Below are 22,412 nucleotides of genomic sequence, written 5' to 3'. Positions count from 1 at the left end.
AATGATGAGATTTACATGATATAAAATAGATATTAGAAATTTGAATGTTATAATTTTAGAATGCACAAATTCAATATTTAATGAGATTTCATATGATAATAACAATAAGATTTAAAAGTGTTGCACTTTGTTTGGCAATCATAGGGGGAATTTTGCTTCTTAAGAATGTTGGAACATATGAAATTGCAAACAAGACAGACGAAAGTATAAGTACAATGAATAAAAAGATATAGAAATTTAGGTAAAAGAAATACAATTGAATAAGAAGAAAATGAGATAACCATAAAAGAAAATTAAGAGAAGTAAAGGGAAAAATAGTGAGAAATTGGAAAAAGAGTAATAAGATATGAAGTTGAATACATAAGATAAATATGCATATGAAATTGTATCTGTATGGAAATGTGATAACCCGGAACCATGCTGTACTCAAATAAGATGTTTTATTTGTTTTGTTAAAACTCAATAAAACTTTATTTAAAAAAAGACAGACAAATAGATAATATATAGATAGAAAAAGAGTGCAATTTAAGTTAAATCAAAAACTAGCAGCAAACCAAAATAATAATAATCCTTCCTTCCTTTCTTCTTTCCTTCCTTCCATCCCTGTCAAAACATAATGAAAACAAGAAGTTGGATGGAGGAAGTTTCTAAGCAGAACATCCACTAGGAATAGGATCTATTTGTCACTAAGTTGAAATGACTCTTATGGCTGCTTCTAAATTACAGAGTCTTTCAAGTGAGTAATATAGGAACCAAGAGCTCAGAGATGTCAGCTATGAGAATTTGTATGATCTCCAAAATGGCAACATATTATAGCTCTATAAGCAGCAGTCTGTAGCTCAAAAAATTGCTGCTGGAGAATAGAATAGAATAGAATAGAATAGAATAGAATAGAATAGAATAGAATAGAATAGAATAGAATAGAATAGAATACTTTATTGGCCAAGTGTGATTGGACACACAAGGAATTTGTCTTGGTGTAAATACTCTCAGTATACATAAAGAAAAGATACATTCATTAAGAATCAAGAATCATAATGTACAACACTTAATGATAGTCATAGGGTACAATAAGCAATCAAATCATACTAGGAAACAGTCAATATAAATCATAAGGATACAAGCGACAAAGTTACAGTCCTACAGTCACAAGTGGGAGGGGATGGGTGATAAGGAGTGATGAGAAGATTAACAGTAATAGTAGTGCACACTTTGTAAATAGTTGAACAGTGTTGAGGGAATTATTTGTTTAGCAGAGTGATGGCTTTTGGGAAAAAAACTGTTCTTGTGTCTAGTTGTTCTGGTTGCAGTGATCTATAACATTGTTTTGAGGGAAGGAGTTGAAACAGTTTATGTCCGGGATGTGAGGGGTCTGTAAATATTTTCACAGCCCTCTTTTTGACTTGTGCAGTATACAGGTCTTCGATTGAAGGCAAGTGGGTAGTAATTGTTTTTTCTGCAGTCCTAATTATCCTCTGAAGTCTGTGTCTGTCCTGTTGGGTTGCAGAACCAAACCGGACAATTATAGAGGTGCAGATGATAGACTCAATAATTCCTCTGTAGAACTGTATCAGCAGCTCCTTGGGCAGTTTGAGCTTTCTGATTTGAGCTTTCTGAGTTGGCGCAGAAAGAACATTCTTTGTTGTGCTTTTTTGATGACATTTTTGATATTTGGTGTCCTTTTTAGGTCATGTGATATAGTAGAACCTAGAAATTTGAAGATCTCTACTGTTGATACTGTGTTATCTAGTATTGTAAGAGGTGGTAGTATGGGAGGGTTTCTTCTAAAGTCTACCACCATTTCTACGGTTTTGAGTGTGTTCAGTTCCAGATTGTTCTGGTTACACCACGAGGCAAGTTGTATAACCCCCTGTCTGTATGCAGATTCATTGTTGTCTCAAATGAGACCAATCACTGTTGTGTCATCAGCAAACTTCAGTATTTTAACAGATGGATAATTTGGGATGCAGTCATTGGTATATAGGGAGAAGAGAAGTGGAGAAAGCACATAGCCTGGGCGGGGGAGCTGTACAGGTATCAGATGTGATTATGCCTAGCTTCAGCTGCTGCTTCCTGTCTGTTAGGAAGCTTATGATCCACTTGCAAGTGTGTTCGGGTACAGCTAGTTGGTTTAATTTACTTAGAAGAGTGTCTGGAATGATGGTATTGAATCCTGAACTGAAGTCTACAAAGAGGACCCTTGCATAGGTAGGATGTTGTAGGATGTAATGCAAAGCCATGTTAACAGCATCATTTGTCGATCTATTTGCTCAGTATGCAAACTGCATGGGATCTAACAGCGGATCCATGATGATTTGCAGGTGGGACAGCACAAGCCTTTCAAAGATTTTCATAACTACAGATGTTAGAGCAACTGGTCTGTAGTCATTCAGTTCCTTGATGGAAGGCTTCTTTAGCACTGGGATGATGGTAGAACATTTGAAGCAGGAAGGAACATAGCACATCTCTAGTGATCTATTGAAGATTCGGGTAAAGATGGGGGCCAATTGGTCAGCACAGACTTTTAAGCAAGAAGGAGTCTGGCCCTGGTGCTTTTCCTGGCTTCTGTTTGTGTAATAGATCTTGTACTTCTTTTTCTGTGATCACCAGAGGTTGTGAATCCAATGGATTGGAGCCAGTTGTAGGAGGCTTGACTGTTGTTGGTGTGTTTGAGATGTGGGTTGTGGAGATAGGTGGCTGTAGTTTCCTTTCAAACCTGCAGTAAAACACATTCAGGTCATCTGCTAGTTGTTGATTTCCTTCTGCCTGGGAAGCAGGTTTGCTGAAGCCAGTGATGTTTTTAAGACTTTTCCACGTTTGCTGGTTCATTTGTTCAGAACTGATTCCTTAACTTTTCAAAGTACCTTCTTTTTGCTGCTCTGATCTCTCTTGTTAATATGTTTCTGGCCTGGCTGTATAGCATTCTGTCACCTGTTCTGTAGGTTTCCTCTTTGGAATGATGTAGCTGCTTAAGTTTAGCTGTGAACCAAGGTTTATTGTTACTATATATTTTCAGGGTCCTTGTTGGTACACATAAGTCTTTGCAGAAGCTAACATATGATGTTACAGTATCTGTGAGCTCATCTAGGTCTGCAGAGGCATCTTCAAAAACATTCCAATCAATGCAATCAAGGCAGGCCTGGAGTTTCAGCTTTGCCTCATCTGACCAAGTCCTCACTGATTTAATTGTTGGTTTAATGGTTTTAAGGCTTTGTCTGTAGGCAGGTACAAGGTGAATCATGCAATGGTCAGAGTGTCCCACAGCTGCTCTTGGTAAAGACCTATAAGCTTCTTTTACTGTTGTGTAGCAGTGGTCTAAATAATTTTGCCTCTGGTGGGACAATTTACATGCTGGAAATATTTTGGGAGCTCTTTCCTTAAATTTGCTTGATTGAAATCTCCTAAAATGATGGGAAGAGAACCTGGGTGTTTGGCTTCAGCCTCCATAATTGGATCAGCATAATTTGAAGCTCACATTCAAATCACTTGTGAATTAAGAACAGCTCCCAAAGATCCTGAGATCATATTGTCAAGCTAAACAAATTACTTAATCTATCCATTCTTCCCCTTTATTTTTAAAATAAAGCTTCCTGCTTTTCCTGTTGTCTATGTTAATTAAGCATTCACTCAGGAAGCAATTAAGACCATTCCTATTTTGTATTTAAATTTCTGATTAAGTTGAATCAAAGCGGCCTTTTTCATAATCACTTGAATGATTTAGGGTCACAATCCTTTCATTCTAAACATGACAAAGTGCTTTTGAGCAAAACATTTTCTTGTACCAATATTTAACTGATATTTTTAGTGATGTAAACCACAGTCAAGCATGATTTCTCTTTCCTATAAAATAGTTGTAAACTTTAGGTACATACATCATATTGAAGCTTCTTTGCCTATTAATGCAAAGTATCTGATGCCCATAATAATGGAGCAATGAACGGGCTATATAAGTGCATTATTAACTTTTCAAGCTCTTTTATTCATTTGAAATGTTTTACCTCTCTGTTTAACCAAAATGTATTAACGTGTGTGTGTGCATACACACACACACACACACACACACACATTCTAGCAATAAAAAGCTGTCTCCAGCAAAAAATATTCTGCACATGGACGTGCTGTGAATGCATGGAATACACAAGCAGGGGAAATGACTAAAGCATCCATGTGAAAATGAGTTCAAAACAGACTATAAACACCCATTCTCAATCCATTGCCTCTGCAGTGGTCTCATTAAAATAAATGAGGTTACTCACTAGTAGGCTATTTCATAACTGAAGCACCATCTTTTCTAAGAGAACAGATTCCTATGGTGAGAAACAAGGAGACAGAGATTAAGATAAATAAAAGGAGAGAAACATGCAGGGTTGGATATATTTCACTTTTATTTTCTTCTCCTGTTTGCGGATTTCATCTGCTTTAACCAAGAATGCAGTTCCACAGCTGGTCTGTGTTATTCCTACATTCTCTGTAACTGCTCTCAAGGCTAAAGGATTTCAAACAGCCCTACACTCATGTGGACTTTATTATAAATGTCTCAGTGGAAAAATATAATGAGATTTGTGCCACCAGATCTAAGTATGAATAGTCTGATGAGAAAACTGCTGCTGGCTCTTGAGAGGATCCTGTCATCTCAAAAACCACAGTATCATGTGAACCAGTGACAACCTGAATGCATTCTATTTTAGATTTTGCAATGTTCCTTCTGAGCTAATATTTTCAGTTGATTTTTCTAATCATTCACTATATTTAGCTTGCCACACCCTGAAAGACTATTTGCAAGTTGAACTTGAATATTTTGAATGTTACATATTACTTTAGCAGTCATCTTAAATATAGTTTCTTGGAAAGAAGTCCCCTAATGAATTCTTTTTATTCTTGTGCTTTATCCTAAAAAGGTATGCCGAGGAATTAAAATATGATATATTTTTGGAGGTTTTGAGGATTAAAATGCCATGGCTGCTTTTAGAATCTGAGATAACAAGAATAAGGACATATGCATAAACAACACATATGTCAGCCTCAAGATCTCTTCTACACCTTTGATCTCTTCTACACCTTTTCTACTGCTATGCTCACTGCTCTCTTTTGGCTGTCATTAGTAACGGGGGAGGGGGAACTGGAGGGGAAGAAAGCTGGAGGTGTTACATTCCTGTGCTGTGGATGAGAAGGAGGAGGGGAGTATAAATTCTTGTCTTTAAGTTTCTATTTCCTTGCCTATCTTTCTTTCCTTTTGCGCAGCTGCAAAGTTTTATCAAAATATGTCAAGGTCAATGGACAGAGGCCTCATCACCACCTGAAGATGCCCACATGATCATATTCAGAACTTTTAATTGGAAGAGTCTTTTGGACTTTGGGGGTGGGAACAATTCCATCCCTTTGTATATGTGATCTGCGCGCCAAATTCTTTAGATTCAGAATTCTACTGTAGCTTCCACTTTGAATTTCAGTAAAAAAAAAAAAAAACCTTTGCTCTAATCATTGGAGTCTGAGTATTTCTTTCTTGGATTTTGAATGGAGCACAGACTGACATTATTCTGAATCTCACCATCAGCCCACCCGGAGAAAATATTAACTTTTCTTCTGAGGGGGTTTCACATCATGTCATCTCCAGCTAGTGAAGAAGACGAACAGGGAGCTGTGGGGGGGCAGTCGATGCTGCTACCGGAGGTGCCAGCCGCCGATCTGCTAGCCGACCTTACTCTAGAAGAAGTTCCAGCTGAGAGGCCCAGATGGTCATTGGGTGTTGGATGGAGGGATCCCGAAGACCTCCCCCCTCCTGGAATCACCGTAACCCGAAGATGTGCGAGAGAGCAGCTGTGGCAAGAAAGGGAAGAGAGGGAATGCATGCTGGATCAAGCCAGACAGCTCCTCAATGATGCTTTCGAGAAGCCTCGCATTGCTCCAAGGTATGAAGGGAAAGGGGAAGCAGTTTCAGCCAGGGGCAGCCGGGTGGCCCCCACCCCCCTAGCTCAGCCTACACCAGTGCAGCAGCCGGCTGCAGCTCTGGGGCCCCCAGCGGGAGGTGTGATCCCTGGAAGACGCAGAGCCCTCAACCTGCCTCCGTTGGAAGTGAAATTTGGGGGAAACCCCAAGGATTTGGGTTTCTTCCTGGCACAAGTTTGGAGCTATATGGAAGAATATGAGGGAGAATTCACTTCTGAAGCAGCCAAGGTGAGATGTGTTACCAGGGCCCTGGAGGGAATAGCGGCAGAGTGGATGGTGACTTTGTATAATGATAACTCCCCCCAACTGCGGAATCTCAATGTTTTCATGACTGCATTGAGGAGAAGGTTTGAGGACCCTCTAGCGGAGAGGAAGGCTAGGATCAGAATGAAAACCATAAATCAAGGGGGGAGGTCAGTTGCTGACTACACCCAAGAGTTCAGACAGCTGGCATGCCACATCCGAGGCTGGTCCCAGGGAGCCCTGATAGAAGCCTACAAAGATGGCTTAAATGAAGATATATACCACATGTGTATCTCCAGAAGGGATCCATATGATCTGCAACTGTGGTACTTGCTAGCAGAAGAAGTGGAAATAGATTTGACCCGAAGCAGACGCAGAGGAGGCTCTGCATGGAGCAAACCACCCCCCCTGCGTCTCCGAGAGGCCCCAAAGCCTCGGAAGGAAGGAGTGATGGCAAGACCCAAATCCACTGCCTGTTTTCGATGCGGGAAGGAGGGCCACCGGATTGCGGATTGCAGGGTCAAGCTGGATCCAAAAGGAGCACAGAGGGCAGGGAGGAAAACCCCCCAGCCAAGCCTCGCGAAACCGGGTTAAAGACAGGGGAGGTTGTAGAGGTCGCCCCTCCAGCAGGAGAGGAGCTGGGACCTCCGACCTTCCTTGAAGAGAGTGAAACTGACTTGGAAGACGACGTCCCGGTAAGTCCTAACAAGGGCCCCATGACCATCCCAATAAAATTAAGGGTGCTCACTTCAGGGACTGAAGGGGAGATGTTGGCCTTACTAGACTCTGGGTGCATGAGGTGCGTAATCAGCATGAAAGTAGTTAAGGAGATGGGCATCAGACTGAGAACTTTAAAAACGCCCATATCCTTTTGCCAACTGGATGAATCAGTCTCGGGAGGTTGCCCTGCACGTTTTATAATGGAACCCCTAGAGATGACCATGGGAAACCAAAGTGAGATCCTGTGCTTTATTGTGGCCCCTGGTTATGGAACAGCCTTTAATATTGGGACTGCCCTGGCTCCGAAAGTGGAATCCCCATGTGAATTGGAGGAAAGGGTGGATATGGATTCGCACCGATCGGTGGCTGGAAGGGGAGGAGCGGTCCCATCCGAAGCTTCAGAACCTGGCTGAGTCAGCTTCCGCAGGTGCCAAGAGCTTGGAGCGGGAGGAGAAAATTCCGAAGGAATATTGGGACTTAAGAGAGGTGTTTAGCGAAAAGGCTTCTGATGAGCTCCCCGCTCATCGGTCAACAGATTGTAGCATTGAAATTCTACCTGGGGTGATGCTCCCGAAACCAAAACTATATTCAATGACGCCACGGGAATTGGAGGAGTTGAGATTGTTTATCGATAAAAATTTGAAACGTGGTTTCATCCAACCCGCTAGACCTCGGTTGGCGGCCCCAGTGTTATTTCCTGAGAAGAAAGATAGCTCCAAACGCTTGGTGGTGGACTACCGAAATGTAAACGCAATTTCTGTGGAAAACGTGTACCCCCTCCCCCTGATGAAGGACATGTTAGCCCACCTGGCCAAAGGGAAGATTTTCACGAAGTTGGACCTGAGGGAGGCGTATTACCGAATCTGAATTAAAGAAGGAGACGAGTGGAAAACTGCGTTTAATTGCCCGATGGGTTGTTTCCAGTTCAATGTTCTCCCTTTTGGCCTACAGGGGGCTCCAGCCGTTTTCATGCAAATGATCAATCAGGTGCTCCACGAACATTTATACAAGGGGGTTTTGGTTTACCTTGATGATATTCTTATCTACACGGAGACTAGAGATGAACATGTGAAACTGGTATGCTCGGTGCTACACAAACTGTGAGCTGCCAAATTGTATGCTAAGCTGTCCAAATGTGAATTCCATCAAGAGAAAATTGACTACCTAGGATATCGCATTTCGCACGAGGGCATCGAAATCGACCCAGGGAAGGTGCGAGCTGTATTGGACTGGGCCCTGCCGAGGACCGAAAGCAGCTTCAAAGCTTCTTAGGGTTTGCCAACTTTTACCGGCAATTCATCCCGTCCTTCGCTAAAATAGCAATGCCTATCACCAATCTCTTAAAGACAAAGGGGGGGACGAAACCAAAGCCCAGCCAACCATTGGAGTGGTCCATGGAATGCCAAGCTGCCTTTGAAAAGCTAAAGTGACTGTTCGCTGCAGAACCAGTACTGAAACACCCGGACATGGATGCCCCTTTCGTGATCCAAGCCAATGCGAGTGATGTGGCTGTTGGGGCGGTCTTACTTCAACTAAATGAGAAGGGAACACTACAACCTTGCGCATACACCTCCCGTAAGTTGACTGAGACTGAGAGGAGATGGGCCGTCTGGGAAAAGGAAGCTTTTGCAGTTTGTTGGGCTCTACTAACCTGGAGACATTTCTTGGAAGGAGCGAAACACCCATTTGAGGTATGGACTGATCATAAGAATTCGGAGGCCTTAAAGACACCTCGAAGATTATCTCCTAAGCAAGTTAGGTGGGCCCAGTATTTCAAACGATTCAATTTCTCCTTGAAGTACATCCCGGGAGGAAAAAATTTTATGGCAGATGCTTTGTCTAGAATGCCTCAATATAACAGTGTTCGTCAAGAAGTGATAAGACTGATCCTATCAACCACACAGCTGGCCGCCCCAGTGGTCACCAGAGCACAGAAGCAGAAGAAGAAGCGGAACTGTCCAATGAATTGACGGAGCGATTTAAGGAAGCGTTGAAAACAGATGAGTGGTTCCTGACGAATGCGAATAACTGCACCGTTAGAGATCGCTTGGCCTGGGTGGGAGCGAAATTGTACGTACCAGAGACATTGAGAAGCCAAGTGTTACAACATGATTCCAAGGCGGCTGGTCACTTTGGTTTCGTGAAGACCTTACACCTGGTTAAGCGACAACTCTGGTGGCCTTCATTGAAAAAGGACATTGAGACTTATGTAGCTAGCTGTCCAGTTTGCGCCTCAGCCAAAAGACCTCCTGGTAAGCCACCAGGTCTGTTACAGAATGTAGCCAGGCCAACTGCTCCTTGGAAGGAAATCTCCATGGATTTTATAGTAGACCTACACCGAGAGCACTGGACACACGGTTATCTGGGTGGTAACCGATTTGTTCTCCAAGCAGGCACATTTCATACCTTGCTCCAAGATTCCCTTGGCGAAATCGTTGGCTAAACTCTTCATCATACATATCTATAGACTGCATGGTGTCCCTGAGCGTATAGTTTCTGATCGAGAGGTCCAATTCACCTCGAACTTTTGGAGGGAATTTTTGAAATTAATAGGCTCCACCCAGGGCTTAAGCTCCACCCACCATCCCCAAACTAATGGGGCCTGTGAGAGAACTAACGCAGTGTTAGAGCAATACCTCAGGTGTTACATAAACTATCAGCAGGACAACTGGGCTGATCTGCTGCCTTTTGCGGAGGTGGCATACAACAATTCTGTCCACAGTAGTACTGGCTTTACCCCATTCAAAGTGGCCACGGGGCAAGATTTTGTACCCATACCTGAGCTTCCTCGTGAAAGACCCAACGTCCAGTCGTTGGACGAATGGATATCTCAACTCCAACTCAATTGGCCAGTCGCCCGTAAAGCATTGGATGATGCACATCAGTCTCATAAGAAATTTGCAGACAGAAAGAGAACTCTTATCAAGTGGGCGACAAAGTTTTTCTCTCGACCAAATATTTACAGAACACCCAAAAGTCGAAGAAATTGGGCCCTAAGTATGTGGGTCCTTTCCCAATTGAACGGATTGTGAACCCTGTGACAGTTCAATTGACACTGCCAAAAACTCTTCGTCGAATTCATCCGGTTTTCCATGTTAGTTTGTTGAAACCCGAGCATACCTCTACACTGAGACCGACCCAGACTGATCCCCCCATACCATTGCTGATTGAGGGTGAACAACATTTCGAAATTAAAGAGATTTTAGACTCTCGGAAATGGAGGGGTCGTCTCCAATATCTCGTAGCTTGGAAACATTTTCCTTCATCCCAAGCCGAGTGGGTGAATGAGAAAGATATTAGGGCTCCTGAACTGGTCAAAGACTTTCATATAAAGTATCCTGATAAACCATAGAAATGTATGCAATTGTATGTATGCAATGTATTTTATGTTATTTTCTCTTACAGGGACAAATGTCCTTTTTCTAGGGGTCCGAATGTCAGCCTTCAAGATCTCTTCTACATCTTTTCTACTGCTATGCATCTTTCTCACTGCTCTCCATCTCTCGGCTGTCATTAGTAACGGGGGAGGGGGAATTGGAGGGAAGAAAGCTGGAGGTGTTACATTCCTGTGCTGTAAATGAGAAGGAGGAGGGGAGTATAAATTCCTGTTCTTAAGTTTCTATTTCCTTGCCTAGCTTTCTTTCCTTTTGTGCAGCTGCAAAGTTTTATCAAAATATGTCAAGGTCAACGGACAGAGGCCTCATCACCACCTGAAGATGCCCACATGATCATATTCAGAACTTTTAATTCAAAGAGTCTTTTGGACTTTGGGGGGTGGGAACAATTCCATCCCTTTGTATATGTGATCTGCGCGCCAAATTCTTTAGATTCAGAATTCTACCTGTAGCTTCCACTTTGAATTTCAGTAAAAGAAAAACTTTGCTCTAATCATTGGAGTCTGAGTATTTCTTTCTTGGATTTTGAATGGAGCACAGACTGACATTATATACAAAATTAAGGATTGGGAAGCCAATCTCAGAACCTAGTGCACAAGCCAGAATAACACTGTATATTGGAGCAAACATAATTATTAAAACTAAAGCAATGGACACCTTCCTATTAATGAATCAGATAGCTATCTCAAGCAACTGATTTTGGGAGATAGGGAAAAGTAATAAAGAGTTGGATACAGAATTCTGTGATCCTGTTTCATAAGATGTTAACCTGTTAATTAAATATTAAATTAAATATACAGAAACCAACCCACAAGCTCAGAGAACAAACCTCCACCCTCACTTCTATGAATGTTGTAAAAGTAAGGAGTGAAGTATTCCATAAGAGAACACCATGGCATTGAAATCAATGCAGTGGTATTGAAATCATATTCTGGCTATGCATCTTAAAGTTCTAAGGAAATAATTAGCTTCAAATGCTTGAGCATGAGGCAGTTGAAAGATTAGGCATGGAAAATATATTAAATAATTCAGATCATTTCTTTTTCTCTGTGTGTATAAGGCCCAGAAAAGTTAAGAGCACCTGACTTTGCTATGGTGTTCTGCATGATGGATTGAGGATATTCCATTTAATTTGGTCCAAGAAAAAAGCAGAACAAACTAAAACTGAATGTTACATGTGCTATATCAAGCAGTTTGCCTCTTCAGCTGGGCCCAAGAGAAATTACCTCTACTGCTAATGGGAAATGAATATGGATACAGGAACAACACATTGTCCCTGAAAATCCATTTTTCTCTATATATGGGAGAAGACCTATTTAAGTCAATGGAATTTTTTATTTGAAATGTATAGGGCAGGAGTGTCAAACTGGGGGCCTGCAGGCCATATGCATCATTCACAGGCCATGCCCGTCCCAGCTCTGTGAAGGGAAAAAAGTTATGAAACATTATGTGACAGCAATGTGTCACTGTGAGTTTGACACCCATTCTGTAGGGAATATAATAATACATCTTTTTAAAAACTTTCTAGATTTCAGAAGGTTATACAATCTGTATCTCCTAAGAAAGTAAACACTTCCTTTAATGAATTGCACAAGATAGTTGTAATGTACTGGTTCACTTTCTCTGTTTGAAATCACTTCAGAATCAGATTTCTATTTTGGCATCTTTATTTTTATTTCTAGGCATGTTATACAAAACATGCTACTTTTAGCAGGTCAGCTTTTGAGTTTGGCAGGTAGTTAGGAAAGCAGCTTTTGCTTTATTGTGAAGGTCCTGGAAACTCCCATGTATTTTTAAGCAGATTGGATTCTAATTATTAGTAACCTTGATTTTCATTCAATGTGGAAAGCACAAATCTGTTTGTATGGCTTTTTTCTCCATCGTCTCATTTTCAGTCTTATTTCCACACCAGGTTGTCACTGAAAATATCCATATGAGGATTTGTTTGCATTTACAAGTTGCCTAAAATAGACATTTTTTAATAAATGTTGCACATATTTGTATTTAAGTTTTTGTTTCCCATTTAAATATATGTATTTTTCACCCATATATACTATTTCATTCAGAATAATTCATCAGAAAATTTCATAAGAATCACCATTAATGGACAAGAAGCTGAATATTTGCCTTTGATAATTGAATAATATTTTATAACAGCAAAGGCAGCATTAATAGCTCTGGAAGATTTTAACTTTAAAATCTTCCAAAAGGTTTTAAGGAATTAGAAATACTAGAAATTCTTGTGGAAATTTTGGCACATGTTCTTATCAGCAATCCCCTCTGATGGTGCTGAAAATTATCTGTATTATTATATTATGGATTCTAGCTATTCATTTTTCTCACATTACAATGATTGGAGCCAGTAGATCATCTGAAGGGAAAAATAATATTTTCCACAATATGAAGCTGTTCTCTGATTCCTGTTAAATGAATCATCTAGGTCATTTTCTCTATTTTAAGAAAGGATAAAATGAAACATGACTTACTTTCACAGCAGAAGTCTATATATTCATACTTGGCTATGATAAAATCTCAGTATCCCAAACTGACCAGTAACTGAAAGTAGGTTTCATTTAAGCTGTGCTTGTTTAACTCTCCAAGCCAACTTTTTGCCATGGCTTTTACTAGTCAGAATAGCTATATTTCTGAAAGAAAATCATAGGCTGTTTGACCTGAATGGATTCTGCCCTTTGTTAATGATCCAAGGAAACATGATGCACAAGAAATCAGCACTTTCCCAAAAAGATCAAGGCAAGGATAAGAAAATATTTGTGCTTGCTTAAGTCACTGTCTACCTGTAATTTTTCATCTATTCCCATTATACCAAATTCTTCTCCAGTTAATCCAGGGCAGATGAAGAGAGTAACCTTTGCATTCTTGTTATCAGGAGTTTTGTCTAAGAGCTTAAGATAGAAAAATGGAGGCCTCCTCTAATTTTATCTTTATGAAAATCCCATCAGGTAAGGTGGAAATGGCCCAAATCACCCCCATCAAACCCTTCTCTAATAAAGTATGTACTTGAACCAGGGTATCTCTTCTACTGCAGATTCCCACCTTTCTCCTTTATCACGTAGGTTGGGAAAGAGCAGCAGTGGAATGAGCTAGAGCAGGGGTCTCCAACTTTGGCAACTTTAAGATTTGTGGACTCTGCTGGCTGAGGAACTCTGGGAGTTGAAGTCCACAAGTCTTAAAGTTGCCAAGGTTGTAGACCTCTGAGCTAGAGGCCTGTGGAGATACAAGTTAGTTCACCATATCAAAATGAAGTCCTGACCAGGTCCCTTCAACCAACATCAAATATCCAAACAAAAGGGCTTGCTTTGTTGCAAATGTCATATTTTGCTGTCCTGAAATATCTGCTGTCAGATCCTATAAAATTTATTACAAAATGTCAGAGGGAGATATCTGCTTGACAGAAAAATAACTGCTTCCTCTAGTACTACAATTTATCCTCCAGTTGGCACTTGGCCAATTGTCCTGTGCCTACCCTTCTGAACAAGTCTTCAACATATCTACTTTGGGAAGTCTGACAAATTGCCATTTTATTGTGACAATTCTGTTTTTTAGGACAGCAAGTCTCTCTAGAGAGCCACAAACAATAATCACAATGAAATTTCTGATTTGGATGATGAGATTAGGGCAGTGTATCAATTTGCCAGCTATATAACACTCGGCTGCTTTACTTTATTAGGTAGACATATTACCTTTGTCCATAATTTCCCTTGCCCAGACAATTGTCATGTTCTACTATAAAATAAGACAGTGCTGGGAAATTGTATCAAGGTCAGCTGGGACTATCTTACATATCTTATGTATGAATCCCACTTTACCTGAACAATTTCTTCATTTTTCTCCTGATAAACTATGTAATGTTGGCATCAGCTTTACTACTCAACAGCCTGCTTAGTAGTTTATTTTTGCTCTCCAAAAGTGGAAATTCAAGTTCGCAAACTTGAAGGAAAGACTGTTGGAGCTAATCAAGTTCCTATTTAGCCACTTTCCTTTGTACACCACCAAGAAATTACATAGCAGCATATTGAGTTGCCTTATACTGAGATGATACAGTTTTCTATATAGTCTGGTATGGGCCACATCTTTGCAAGACTTTTTGCACATGCAGTATTTCCCCCAGCTTTACTTAGTGAGAGACAAGGGATTGAATACAAAGCATGAGCTTTTCCATTAAGTTCCTGCACTTCCCAAAATCTTATTGGAACTGAACACTCAATACCAGTATTTCAGTCTACAAGTTAAAAACAGCTTCAGTTCAGGACTTTATGCAATTGGGTTTTTTGGCATTGTAATATTTATTTGTTTGATTATATTTCATATTTCTAAATTGCCCATCTCCCTTAAGAAGAGAGATTAAAATCTATTTGTTGTACATCCTTTTGGAAATGGCATATTATATTATGTTTGAGGGCTAATAGTGCATTATCATTTTCATCTAAAAGAATAGTATTTTTAATAAAATAGAACCAACAATCTAACTGCTACTGTGCTGAAACTACAGGTGATATTTATCTAAGTTGGGGGTGTCAAACTTGATTTAGTTGATGGCCGCATAGGGATTTTGTTTGACTTTGGGAGCTGGGGTGGGCGTGGCCAGGGTGGGCATGGTCAGCTCAACGTCACTCATGTCAAAGGGTGCCTGTGGTGGCCCAAGTGAAAATAGGCTCCCAAACTCCATTTTTGGCTGTGACAGCCTCCTACAGCCCTCTGCCAGTAAAAACGAAGCTCCATTTCACAGGCAGAGGGACCTTGGGCCAGTCCTTCCTTATTTCCAGGGTGGCTCCTTGGGCCAGATCTAAGCAGTTCGTGGCCCACAGACCTTGAGTTTGATACCCCTGATCTAAGTCAAGTGTGGAACTATGGCTCTTTTATGACTTTATGACTTGTGGACTTCATCTCCCAGATTTCCTGAGCCAGCCTGGCTTAGGAATTCTAGGAGTTGCAGTCCACAAGTCATAAAGAGACTATAGTTCCCCACCTCTAAGTTATTATAATGACACAACTACTAAACTGAGAAGCTTTTCTAAAGGCATTTTCAAGGACTGGTGATATTTAAGAGGGCTGTACAGATTTTCAAATGTGGGATGGGGGTATTCTGCTTAGTAAAAGGGCAGGTGAGGCACTTCAAAGAAGCTTTGTACAGCAATATGTGCTCCATTATTCTAAAGGTAGAGTGAACTTCTTGCTTGCGTCAGCATAAATAGCAGCTATTGTGTTATTTCTGGAAGGCAGGAATACATTGTCCTCAATTCACACTCAGCCTGCAGTAAATGCAGTCTTCACCCATGTTTTCATGCATTGCCTCAAAACTATTGTTTTCTACTTTTTAGTGGAAGAAGGGATGAGGGCCAGTTGATTTGAATTTAATAGCATTGGAGACAAATTCTACCATCAGCAAAAACATTTTTTCTTATGTACACTTATTTATACAGCCACCTATGCTGCCATTGTGACTTTGGGCAGTAACTGTAGGATTAAAGTAGAGGTCCCTGAACTCTTTAGATCATTGACCCTTTCATGAAGTTTCAGATACTTCATTGATCACCAAATATTTATTATAGGGAAATAATTTAATACAGTCTACTTTAATACAGGCAGACCTTGATTTACAACCATTTGTTTGGTGACTGCTCCAAATTACACTAAAAAAAGTGATTTATAACCATTTGTCACATATCCATTGCAACACCCCCATGGCCAATTGATCAAAATTCAGACATTTGGCAACTGGTTTGTATTTATGACAGTTGCACTTTCCTGGGGTCATGTAATCATTTTTTGCTACCTTCTAAAAGCAAAGTCAATGAGGAAGCCAGATTCACTTAACCATATTACTAACTTAACAACTGCAGTGATTCACTTAACAAGTGAATATTAAAATAACAGAGTTGGAAGGGACTCTGGAGGTCTTCTAGACCAACCCCCCTAGGCAGGAAAACCTATACCACTTCAGACAAATGGTTATCCAATCTCTTCTTAAAAACTTCCAGTGTTGAAGCATTTACAGCTTCTGGAGGCAAGTTGTTCCACTGATTAATTGTTCTAACTGTCAGGAAATTTCTCCATAGTTCTAAGTTGCTTCTCTCCTTGATTAGTTTCCACCCATTACTTCTTGTCCTACCATCAGGTGTTTTGGAGAATATCTTGACTCCATCTTCTTTGTGATTCAGCCCCTGAGATATTGGAATACTGCTATCATGTCACCCGTAGTCCTTCTTTTCATCAAACTAGACATACCCAGTTCCTGCAACTGTTCTTCACAGGTTTTAGCCTCCAGTTCTCTAATCATCTTTGTTGCTCTTCTCTGCACTCTTTCTAGAGTCTCAACATCTTTTTTACATTATGGTGACCAAAACTGAATGCAGTATTCTAAGTGTGGCCTTACCAAGGCGTTATAAAGTGGTATTAACACTTCACGTGATCTTGATTCTATCCCTCTGTTTATGCAGCCTAGAACTGTGTTGGCTTTTTTTGGCAGCTGCTGCACACTGCTGGCTCATATTTAAATTGTTGTCATGATTATCATTTTTTTCTGGCATGGAAAGGATCCTCATTGAGAAGTACCCAGCAGGGCTAGGTGCACAGAATAATGAAAGGATCACTCGGTTGCTGTGGTTGGAACATATGAAAGATTAAGAGAAAAGTTAGCATCAGAAAAAAAAAGAAAGAAAGTGTGGAAGGACAAATAATTAAACAGTTACTATCAAAATACTGAGCAAAATGACCTTTCACACCAGTCAAGATGTGAAATCTGGGGAATGTGATTGCAAAACAGAGTTCTTTTAGAAGTCTTTTCATTATTCCTAGCTTTAATAGCATCTATAAAGGGTTATACTGAGAACCATTTTGAATGAGACAAATAACAAATGCCACCAATACTTGAGTTGGAAGTTGGAAGATGCAAACTGCATTCAGATAGCATCCAGGTTGCTTAAAGTATTTAGCCAAGAAAAAAGAAGATCCTGTCAACTCGCAGAGCTTCCCTAACCTGCTCCAGAGTTGTCATAGGCAGGGCAATGGGGAACCAAGCCTTGCACCTGCATCAAGGAATTTGCTTTTATTAGGGCATTGGTTGGAACCCTGACAGATCTTTTGTAAGAATTTAAATCTGCTATCTTTCTGTCCAGTAAGGTGATTGATTGTCATAATTCTTGTGGTGCATTTATCAGAAATTATGCATTTCCTAAGTGCTTGAACCCTTTCCTATATATAAATTCTGGCCTACTGAACAGTCATTGTCTCTAAGCTGTTTATCCCATATTCTAGAATACAAGAATGTATTTTTTCATGGAAGAGTAATATGTAACCTGCATATCATTAAGTAAATATGGACTTCATACAGCATTATCTATTGGCAATAAAAAAAAAACCACACGGCCTTTGTATGGTAGCCAAGAGAGGCCATTTGTTCACTCTCTCCTTAGCTTTCAATAATTAACTTGGCACTGTGGATTGATTTATTGAACAATTCCAAATCCTGGGGAAGCATCCTGAGATATATTGGTAGTGCTAGTTGGTATAATAAGCTGATTTTTGTTCTGTTGTTTCTGGAAAGGACAGCCAACTGGCAGCCAGCATATAAGGCCATTATCTTAATGAAATGAAGAAAAGTATTTCACTTAAAAGACAGCTTTTCTAGAGCATTGCCAAGGATTATGAGCTCTGCAGTTTTGCCTGAGCTGGTTATTTGGCTTGATAATACATTTTCTCACCGAGGTCATGTTTGAGCTTTTATGTCTAGTCCTTTATCTTATCTCTCCTTCCACATTGCTTACAAGGAATATTTGTTAAATTTAGGCAATTCTGATGTCTTTGTAGCTCATTTTCTGAAGATGTATTTTTCTTTTCAGCATAAACCAATGAGATTCAATCACTTAATTGTTTGTTTTAAGGATTTGTAGATTTGTTTGGTACAATTTGGTACAGTCTATTATAGTGATGTAATATATATAAAGGAGATTTTAAAAATCCAGAAAAAGAAAAATCAAATATTTGAGTGGTTAGCAATGATGCAGGGAAGCAATCTGAATGAAAATACTGAGTGGTAAATAACCTAAAAGATTAACGAGAATAAAAAGGTCTGGTTGGCAGAGAGAAGACTGCAGTATCAACCATTGGCATGTGGCATGCTTCCTTGAAGAATTAATACCAAAACTGAAGACTTGCAGACATCAGTTATCATCTACAACAGGGGTCTCCAATCCTCAGTCCAAGGATTGTGACCGGGCTGTGGCATGCCACAAACTGGGTTGTGCAAACAAGCAAAGCCCCATCTGTGGGATGCAGACAGCGCATGAAACCGTGTCCCCTCCAGTCCATGGAAAAATCTCTCTCCACAAAACAGGTACCTGGTGCCCAAAAGGTTGGTGAGCCACCTGCTGAGTCCAAAAAGCCCTGCAAATGAGAAACATTGTCCACAAAGGTCTCTGTACCTGGGTGAGCACCATGCTGTGAAAAGGGTAGAAAATCAAGGACTCCCAATAGGAGCTTTAAGAATAAGTACATTTCAAACTAGAAGTATGACTTTGTCATAGTGGATTTGTCAGTAAAAATCTGCATAATTTTTGGATTCAATTTACACTCATCTTCAAATTCCTTGTTTGCTTCCAGTACATGGAGTCACTTTGCATCTATTCAAAATTTGGGGGCAAGGAACCATAGCTGATTTCAGCATCTCTATTGTGTGGTATGATTGTCAAACCTGAGTTTTTTGGTAGGCATTCCTGTTTTAATTATTGGAACTTAAGACTACAATGGGCAATTGTATAACTGGCTGATATGACATTAGGATGTTCACTAGGTTGGAAAATTCTTGCAAATGTAAAATATGCACATATGTGCTAACTAAATTCTGAAAGACTCCCCCAAAATCATTAATCCAGTTTAAAAACAACCACAAGACTTATTAAATATCAAGTTGCTGCCAAATTTCAATAATATTTCATAGGAGTTCCACAAAGCTCTGAGGATTGTGAAGTGGGGGGGGGGGCGGGGTAAGGGGCCATATGTATCCCACAAAGCCTGCTTATTGGGCTACTAGCACTTATAATGAACATTTCTACATTTGTAACAGAAAAGAGGGTTACTTTGCCTGATTCTTACATTCCACGTAGACAGAGCAACCCAGGAGATTGTTCAATTGATAAAACTTGGATAACTGTTAAGTTTATTCTTTAATTCACTTATATGTTGAACCAATTATTATGTTGAAGTGTATACAGTTAAATTAAGTCAGGATGCCCTCAAGTTGACTCCAGCCTTGCTGATTGAATCCATGTAGATTGCTTGCCAAAATGCCTTTGCTGCAAAGTTTCCCAACTTCTAGCCAACAGCCTTGAAATTCCCAGGGAGTCCTTTATCTAAATGCTTAACTTCTGAAATCATTCAAACTCAGTTCAGCCTGTGCACTTTTACATTCCTGGATTACAATGTTATTTGACTAAGATTGAAGGATTGTGATAAGTTTCGCTCTGAGAGTATTTCAATTTGTTAGTTTATAATATCTGTACAGAAATTCAGCTGAGACAGAGAAAAATCCTTTAGGCTCTTAATGGGTTTTCCAAATTATCTGAATTGTTATAATTCTCTGGGGTTAAAGTACTGGAATAGTTATCAGACTTTTTTAAAAAAACACAAAATTCTTATATAATTATTTGTTCAGTTACCTGCATGCTACTTCTCTTTGCATATATTTTGGGTGAAAGCTCTACACTCTGAAAATAGCATTACTCAATTCTGTTTTAACTCACACATGCTTATTGATTTAAAAAAAGATTCTGAATTACTGTTAATCTGCATTAAAGGGCAACGGCATTAAGCTTGATTCATACTCACAAAATCAAATAAATCTTTTTTACTTACCAACTTGGTGTGAATTGTACCATTCAATAGAGAATACTGAAAAATAGCTAGGTAGAATAGGAGATAATATAACCAATTTCAAAACATATATTGGAGACAAATCCAGGTAAAGCTTAAACTTGTATTTCCAAAAATGGGGAATCAACTTGTCCATTCTTGCCCATCAGTGCTAATCTCACTTTATGTCAGTTACTAAATTAAGACTCCAAACCCACCTTGGAGGTTTATTCCCAGCGTTGCAGAAATCTCTGCAGCTCTTATATCCATAGCATCAGATCTCTGGTTTTACATTAGAATAGAATAGAATAGAATAGAATAGAATAGAATAGAATAGAATAGAATAGAATAGAATAGAATAGAATAGAATAGAATAGAATAGAATAGAATACTTTATTGGCCAAGTGTGATTGGACACACAAGGAATTTGCCTTGGTGTAAATACTCTCAGTATACATAAAGAAAAGATACATTCATTAAGAATCAAGAATCACAATGTACAACACTTAATGATAGTCATAGGGTACAATCAACAATCAAATCATATTAGAAACAGTCAATATAAATCATAAGGATACAAGCGACAAAGTTACAGTCCTACAGTCACAAGTGGGAGGGGATGGGTGATAAGGAGTGATGAGAAGATTAACAATAATAGTAGTGCACACTTTGTAAATAGTTGAACAGTGTTGAGGGAATTATTTGTTTAGCAGAGTGATGGCTTTCGGGGGAAAAACTGTTCTTGTGTCTAGTTGTTCTGGTTGCAGTGATCTATAACATTGTTTTGAGGGAAGGAGTTGAAACAGTTTATGTCCGGGATGTGAGGGGTCTGTAAATATTTTCACAGCCCTCTTTTTGACTTGTGCAGTATACAGGTCTTCGATTGAAGGCAAGTGGGTAATAATTGTTTTTTCTGCAGTCCTAATTATCCTCTGAACTCTGTGTCTGTCCTGTTGGGTTGCAGAACCAAACCGGACAGTTATAGAGGTGCAGATGATAGACTCAATAATTCCTCTGTAGAACTGTATCAGCAGCTCCTTGGGCAGTTTGAGCTTTCTGAGTTGGCGCAGAAAGAACATTCTTTGTTGTGCTTTTTTGATGACGTTTTTGATATGTAGTGTCCATTTTAGGTCATGTGATATAGTAGAACCTAGAAATTTGAAGATCTCTACTGTTGATACTGTGTTGTTTAGTATTGTAAGAGGTGGTAGTATGGGAGGGTTTCTTCTAAAGTCTACCACCATTTCTACGGTTTTGAGTGTGTTCAGTTCCAGATTGTTCCAGTTACACCACGAGGCAAGTTGTATAATCTCCTGTCTGTATGCAGATTCATCGTTGTCTCAAATGAGACCAGTCACTGTTGTGTCATCAGCAAACTTCAGTATTTTAACAGATGGATCATTTGAGATGCAGTCATTGGTATATAAGGAGAAGAGATTAGTTCAGGATCCGAAAAATTTCATACTCTTCTTATTGTTTTTAGCCCGTAAAATAGGAAAACAATTGAAGAACAAAAATAAACTAAATGGAAAAAGCAAGAGGAGGGGGAAAAGCACCAATATGAGAGAACCCAATCCTCGCTGGGGTGTCTGAGATCCAACTAGAAGAGTTTCAGATGATCTTCTTATAAAACTTGGAAAACATATGAAATCTCAGACTTTCAAAATTACTAAAGAGTGTTGTGGTAGTAGTAGTTTAATATTTGTAAGGTCAATGAAATGTTTAAATTATGTTTGTATTTACATTTTGGCCTGCTTTTTAAGAAAAAATGTTTATGCATTTATCCACCCCCTCATGTGTTTACAGAACCATACATTTTCACCACTGTATCGCAAGTTGTTTTTATGATAGTTATCTGAATCAAGTCTTTGAATCATTCTGAAATTTGTCAGCTCTTAACTGTTCCAAAGCTGATAAAAATACAAACATAATTTATTCTACAAACAGAAATTATCTCCCCATCACAGAATCCTATTCACAAACTCAGCTTGGTAGAGGTCAGAGTGGGGGGGAGGGATCTTTGTGTTGGAATATTGCAGGCTGCCAAGAAAATGGCATCCGATAAAAATGAAGCCAATGAAAGAAAATGAAATGAGTTTTTGAGGAGAAACTGAATAAAATGACAGCACAGCATAGCACAGCATAGAATGGGGGGTGGACTTTAAACTTCTGATGTAAGTTATTGAATTTAGAAAATAAAAGATAATGTAGTCTATATTGATTAGCTTTTGTTTGCACCTT

This window comes from Notechis scutatus, chromosome Z (genome assembly GCF_049901735.1).
Source record: "Notechis scutatus isolate UNSWTSFEM ecotype Mainland chromosome Z, rNotScu1.2, whole genome shotgun sequence".
Lineage (NCBI taxonomy): Eukaryota > Metazoa > Chordata > Lepidosauria > Squamata > Elapidae > Notechis > Notechis scutatus.
This window is presented reverse-complemented; position numbering follows the sequence as displayed.